This window comes from Mytilus edulis, chromosome 14 (assembly GCF_963676685.1).
Source record: "Mytilus edulis chromosome 14, xbMytEdul2.2, whole genome shotgun sequence".
Classification (NCBI taxonomy): domain Eukaryota; kingdom Metazoa; phylum Mollusca; class Bivalvia; order Mytilida; family Mytilidae; genus Mytilus; species Mytilus edulis.
The window spans coordinates 37458414-37466528 of record NC_092357.1 but is presented as its reverse complement, the minus strand read 5'-3'; positions in this window follow the sequence as shown (position 1 = coordinate 37466528).

Genomic DNA, 8115 nt, shown 5'->3' with positions numbered 1-8115 from the left:
AATGTATATGGCGTAGAAAATTATTTAATTTTTAATATACCAGGTAGATACAGGAGTGCTTTAGCAAAATTTAGATGTGGTGTAGCACCCATCACAATTGAAACTGGTCGTTATGAAAATATTGATATTGAAAATAGATTATGTTTTAACTGTACTGATGACGATGGGGTTGAAAAATATGTTTTGTTAACTGTCCTGTATATATATATTTCTTTTACAAATGAAAATATGGTGTTTTATACTGCCAAATCTGCTATGAAATTTTAATAAAGCGAAAATGTATTTTATACTCATGATAGTTGACTTGTATTTGTATTATAATTTAAGAAAAATTGTTTTATAGTCTCTCATAACTCTTTATAGAGTGGCTCTTGTTGTTAACTTGTGTTTCGGAAAGCTGTATATTTTATATGTAACGAGAGGTGATACTTAAATAAAGTCTTGTCTTGTCTTGTCTTGTCTTGTAATATTCATATATACTGGATTACCAAAGTTTGTCTATGTCAATATCTATTAATACTCAATTTGAAAGTATATTAACAAACTGGTTTCTTGAAAACTTTTCTAATTGTAACCTATTAATTCATGTAAACAATAAACTGGTCTACTATAACCAAAACAATTATATAAGATCAACGCGTTAACACTTAATTGTATTTACATCCAATATTCTCCAGTGAAAAAACAGTTACCCGGAATAAAAACAGGGTGAAAAGAAATTACGCTTACACAATCAAGGTTGGTTTAATTTTGCTCACCTGGCCTAACGGGAAAAGTGAGCTTTTTTCATCACTTCTTCTTACTGGAACGAGAAAAACTCCGTTGCCGGAGTGTGAAATATCCTGGAACTGTGGCGCTATGTACATGCAAATGGAGGCCCCAGTCGTCCGTCGTCTCCTAATATTTTTTAACATAAATTATCTCCTGTAAAATTACTGGGCTACATCTAACAAACCTTATCCACAATCATATGTCTGTTTTAAAATGTCTAACGAACTTAATAAAAATATGCTTGACTGTTCCATATCACATCCTCTTATTTTTACATCTTTACATACCAGTATAGACATTACTACATGCTATTAATTATATATATTCCATTTAAACTAAGTTCGAAGATAAGCGCAATAAGGGATACACCTAGCGATAGAAAAATGTGTATTACCTAGCTATGTCGAAAAGTGTCCATTTAAAATATAAATAAATTCCTCCGGGTGCGGGAATTTCTCGCTGCATTGAAGAACTGTTGGTGACCTTCTGCTGTTGTCTGTTCTATGGTCGGGTTGTTGTCTCTTTGGCACATTCCCCATTTCCATTCTCAATTTTATTAACACGACAGGTTTATTTTACAATAAGGTATATCATTGAAATTCTTTCGATAGAAAGTGTTCAGATCCGTGTTGAAGTTGCTTTTCCAAAAATATTGGTTTAAAAAACAAAACGGAAAAAACCGGGTGATACATAGACAAAACCAGGTGATTGTGTAGTAAACAACATTGACAAACCGGTTAGTTCCATTTAGTCATGGCCCATCGTTCCATACACAGAAATGCAAGTACTGAGCTGCTCAAAGTGACTAGTTTTGCAATCTCCTTGTCAGTATCTATCTTTCCGTACGATTCTTTCCCTACAATTTAAACAACTTAACGAGAAAATAAACAAACTCGAAGCAAGGTTCACTCAATTCGTCATTTTGACGTGCATTTTTCTTATTTCTCCGTTAATCTAGAACGGTTGTAGAAAACATTAGAAAATTGTTGTACATGAAGGTATATACTTTGATATCATAATTTTTTTTTGCAGAAACCTAACTTTTTCTCTGTCAACTGATGTTCCGTCACCGTGCCGGATGTTTGATACCATTGAGTCCAAACATTTTTTGCCGGTGTGGTTTGACACAGTGGTTATATCCTATCTAGTATTTTTTATCGAACTATGCGTTTGTGCTCTGTGGATTGATTTGTTTGACATTTTTTATTGGTGTTTATTGGATTAAACTTTGTTTTATGTAGCTTTGATGTATCTTTTCCTCTATAGTTGTCTGTGTATATTGAAAATATCATTAAAATGTTAATATATTTGTTAAATTGATGAGTGTGCCTCCGTTTTAAAAACATCCAAAAAAGTATGAAATTTGTTGTCAAACAGACAATTTATAACATAACTGTATTTATAATGGAAATGGAAAATGTGTCAAAGAGACAACAACCCGTGGACAAGGAGCTTAGCCGGGCGATATCTTTTTGCGCCAAAAAGTAACTCATTTGCGCCACAACTTAATTGCGCCAATACTTCTTTTGCGCCAACTTATTTTCAAAACTATAGGTATCATTTGCGCCAATAAAGTAATCATCCTCATAAAATTATCCCGCTTTCTGGCTCGTTACACAATACAAAGTCATCCAATATTCTGTGAAATTCTGCTCGACTTTTAGGTTGAGCCCGATGCAGTTTTATTCTCTTCATATACATTGACTGACGCACATATCTTAAATCTTTCTTTTCTAAATTTTCTTCTTCAATTTTGCAGAGCTCTGATTTTTTTTAATTTTAGAAGGTCGCTATCGGTTGCTTTTCTTTTGCACGCAGTTCTCAAAATTTGACGTTCTTGTTTCTGGACTTTTGTTTCATGACATATAATCTAATTCTCCATTCGAAATAATTGTACACGATTCATCTGTGAATAACCTAGCACAACACGACTTAACTGTACATCTCCACCTTATTTCTCCAGTATTCCTTAACTGTTACATCTCCACCTTATTTCTCCAGTTTTCTGTACAAATGCCTGACGGAATTTTGTGTTCTTCAACAATGATGACCGGTTTTTCCTCTATCAGACTCTATTTTCTTGAATGGTATATCAGACACTCTTGACTCGTGAAAAAATATTCTATTACTAAACAATTTATTTTTTGGTGATTTTTTTTTTAATTTGATGAGTGTTCAATTAAGTCTTTAGTGGAAATTTTAATAATAGTACATGTATGCTATAGGTAAAACATGTGCAGGTATGATATAAGTAAAAAAATATTTACAGGTAAATGTGGCACAATTTCATTTCATTTATTGGCGCAATTAATACCATCAAAATAAAAGAGAGTGGCGCAATTAATACCTTTTCAAAACTGCCATTGGCGCAAATTGATTCTGCCCGCTTAGCCCAAGGCTACCAATTAATGGGTCTTCAACACGGCGACATAATCCAGCACCAGAGGCGGGCTTCATACTCATCTATTTTTTTGAAAGTCTTTTGTTTGGCCTGCTACCACACGACCAAAATTTCTTTTTTATATTATCTTTATCGACCCTATAGTAAGATCATTGTATGTACCGATCTATTGAGTATGGAGTTATACCAAGTTTTCTTACATTTACTGCCCTGTAGCTGATTTTTTTCTCTTTTTTTTTCTTTTGTCTGTAGATTTTTACATAGCATTCTTTGCAAGATTTCGTTATCGTTACTTTGTTAGAGTTTCATATTTATTATTGTGTATATCGTATGACCAAAATTATCGGTCAGCTACTTAGACCTTCCCTCTCCATCAGACAGCCTTATTTTTACCATGATGATTTTGTAAAATGGAAAGCAAATGCAGTCACTGAATCATGTCAATGAGGCAAAGGATATAGATTGACGTCAGACTTTAATTTAATACAACAAGACATCTATATGCAATTACGGATTCTAACAGTTCTTCTTTCTTCTTAAGGACTGATGCACTTAGTTGAGGTTTTGGAATTTGTGTCAAATGTTCGGATTCCTTGGTATTTTTCCATACTACTAGAACACACCCGTGATATCACGGGTCCGTGACTGAATTAAAGTATATATAACTATGCGCAAGCCTTATTTTAGTATTAGTATTGTCATCTGATAAAGTTATGCCGATTATAAGATACACAGTTTTTCTCTGCTTTCAAGTCTTTCTGTTTGAACCCGTCGAACTGAAACAATAATATTAATTATTTGGAAAACAAAAGGTCCTGGAATGGAGTATTTTTTAATCAACAGCATTGTCCTATATAAGTTATAAATAAAGTTGAATTCTTTGCTTCGCTGTTTTACGTCATGCCCACTAACCAATTGAAAACTGTACGGCTATACGCCTTATTTTTAGTCCAGATTTTTAGTATTCGTATTGTTATCTTAGAAAGTCTTACTGATTAAAATACTACAATAGGTAACAATTTGACAATTTAGTAGTGTCAACCCTGTGGTTATGACCCGTGTATATAGCATATTAATCCTGAATACAACGTTTGGTGGTGCGCCTGTCAGATGCGGAACGTACAGATAAGGTAATAGGTAACAGGTGAATATACTATTGGTATCGGTAGCGGACTCGACCCGGAACTTCTTAATTATTGGCAATATTAATTACGTGGAAAACAAAAGGGCCTGGAGTGGTGTAATTTTTAATCTACACCTTTGTACTATATTAGTTATATATAAAGTTGAATTCTGTGTTTCGTCGTTTTTACGTGATGACGGCTGACAAATTGGACCTCGTAATTTTAGTATTATAGATACAAGTTTAAAATTTTTGCCCCATAACACCCATTTATCTTTTCATATAAGACTTAATAGCTTTTAACAGGTCATTTGCCGAAATTTAAGCAGATTCTTCATTTTTTTTATTTGGGACCCAAATAATAACAATGCAAATATAAGGTAAAAGTCCGAGTCAGCCTTCTCCTCTTCTTTTAAAAAATACCATATTTCTAAAAGGAACTCCATGACCTATGAATATTTTTAGCTTAATTTGTTCCTTTACAAATGCTCTTCCAACTTATAGTATCAATTTTAATTTCTTGATTTTTTTTAGAATTTCGCCTAAATACACCCTCAAAACATTTATACCACTGCCTGTATAACCTACCTCGTGAGAAACTTAAAGATAGCCTGTGTGCAAGTTATTAAGGTCTTTCCTTTATCTATAAGGAAAGACCTTACTGTATTTCTTCTGATTATTATTCTTCTTGTTCCGCCAAACTTTGACAAAATTTCCCTCCGTAACCGTAAACCAAGTCGCTTTCATGTTCAAACTTTGTATTGGTTTCATGAATACCTATCCGGAACTCACCCTGTGAGTCGAAATATTTTGTCGGTTCGGAGTAATCCCTCCGAAACCAAAAAACCTTGTTATCGTTCCAACACCGTAACCGTAATAGGTAGAAAAAAAACGAAGGGTGAAATTTGTTCAGGACCAGACCCCGGTTCTTCGTTACATTTGGATCGAAAAGATTCAACGACTCATTGGTAGGGTTATGCCCCTATCAAAATTAACCGGTGTCGGTTGGCCACCAAAACTCAGAAACCGTAAGTCTTAGACACCTAGGATCTTCACCAATCATCATCAATTCATGTATCTTTAAAAAATACCTCAAGGTCAAATTTGTATGTTGACCTTGACCTTTGACCTAACACCTTGTTATGGGATAATCTCAAAAACCATTATAATTACAGAAGTTTTAAATAGTGGAAAATGTTTGGGTCATTATGGCGCAACTTTGTTACATTTTGACCAAAGAGATTTGACCTTTCTATAAGGGGCATAACCCCTGTTTTAGGTTTCTGAAAAGACAAAATCAGCTTTTACTATATAACCAAAGGTCCTAGACCATTGGGGTCTTCAGTAATGGCATTGGGGACTAATGACCTTGACAAAGGTCAAAAGGTCAAAGGTCAAGGTCATGTCCCATATAGCGAATTTTGTGTTTTTGACCTTATTTAAAGGATTTTCAGTGTGTTTTAAAGCTTTTTAAGGTTGACCTTGACCTTTGACCTTACAACTTTTTAGTCGATATCTCAAAAACGATTGTACTTACAGAAATAGTAAATAGTGAAAAACGTTGCGGTGGATGAGGCGCAACTTTTTTACATTTTGACCAAAGAGAATTGACCTTTCTGTAAGGGGCATAACCTGTGTAAGAACTTTTCAATACATTCTACATCTATTGGAACATGTATTTTACATTACAAAAGGAAAGACCTCTCAATTGTTCAAGAACAATTGACATTTTAATTCTTTTTGTTTCTGGTCAATTTTTAAGGTTTATGTACCCTTCTGTAGCCATTTTTGTACGAACTTTTCAAACTTCAATTGTATCAAAACTACAGATATAATGAATAATAGAGATAGGCCGTTTTGTACATATTCCAAGGGAAACTTGATGCAAAGCATTATTTTTTACTGTTCCATTGCATTTAATAGAAAAAGAGGACTTTGTGGCAAATAAATCAAGATTTTTATAGAAAATCCACAGCCTTTAAGGGGGTAGACCTTCGTTCAGGGAGATAACTCTTTAAATCAGTTAAGCGTTTGTAAAAGTCAAGTTCATCAAAGTATTTTAAGCATTCACCTGAAACAGATTGAAAATAATCTATGTTACCTAGAATCTCGCGTCTTACGCTTTGTATAGCAGCACGAAGTTTTTGCACAGATCACAGATCCAAATACGGAGAGTTTATAAGTCTTTATTTGCACTTGTTTCCTCACAATTTAATCTTATAGGTCACTATACCTTGTTTAAATAATTATTTCAGGCATTTTTGTATATTGCACGGTGTTCTGTACAAATCTATTTTGCTGGCCTTGCCGGACGGCCATCAAAATTTTCAGCGCCATTTTTGAATTCTGAAATTTTGATAAATAAATTTTATTTTTCATATAGTAAGTCTAAGTATTTCTGTGACTTATAAATAATTAGAACAAATAAATTCATACTCTTGGTTAATAATTTTGATCAACTAAATAAATTTTTCTATACCAATAGTTGACTTTAAAATATTTGACCATATATAGTCTTTTGTTTAGACCCCTTCCCCTTTTATTTTCCAAATAAATTTTTTACTGCATAGATAAATAGTTAAATTTAACCTTTAAACACACTGTACTTGTGTTTCAACTTATATCCTGTGTTGGACTGATATAAAACCTAGTATTCTGTTCCTCAAAAGATTGATACATGTCTGAGAATAAAATTATAAAGTCAAGCAGATACTTCAGAGTAAATAAGAGAGATATTCAGGATAAAACAGCCCAAAGCCAACCCATTATTATATCTGATAGTAAAGGAAACTACATAAAGAGAGCTATAACAACTGAAGATTTCCTAAACATAAAATTCATCACCAAAAAAGGACAAAAAGTACAGCAAGCTATTGATTGGCCCGAAAAAGAATTACCATCAATCTGTCATCAACACAAAAACATCACATTTTATATTTGGCTAGGAACTTGTAATTTAACTGAACTTAACAGAACTACCAGATACATCTCTCTTGTGAACCAAAACGACTCAAACGTCAGATATCTAAGAAGAAAATTCATCGAACTTAAGGAACTCATCACTAAAATAAAACCAAAATCAAAAATCATCTTCTTAGAAATACCGCCATACTCTATTCAGCGTTGGAACAGATCTCAAGGCCACAAAAACCCGGACATTTTCAGTGAAGACGACCAAACACTTCAAAACCAGTTATACCTTTTAAAGGGGTACTAGCTACGAGATATATAAAAAATCTAAAGTAAGATTTTTTTTGTTAAATCAATAATGAAAGTGAAATAGTGAAATAATAATTCGCTTTTAGCAGCCAAAATAGTTCAATTTTATCAAATTAAGCGAAGAAACATTGATATTTGCTAATTCACTTGCAAGTGAATCAGTCGACCTCATTAAATCCGTATTCATGTGAACTTCAGTTTAACCCCTAGATAGAGATTGACAACGCATGCATTGTACGTGTACTGGTTATTTTTAAAGAAAAAGAATTTCAACAATGAAAGTGAAACTAAGGTAAACCATTTGATAACTTATTCGATCCATATAAAATCATTCTAATACGGTTAAAACAATGAGAAACATATATGTTTAATCTATAAAATAAAATCAAACAGACCTATAAAAATCTAATTGCACGTGTTGGTTTAATCTATTCATATCTTTATTATGTTTACATCGCTTATATGGTCATTTGAGGTCAAATCGATAGTTAACTAGATGGCGTGTGGACTAAAATTCACACGAAACGAACCTACATATTCTCTACCCCATGCTCTGTAAACTGTTTCTTTTGGACTTTTGGTAGTTTGGATAAATTTTTTA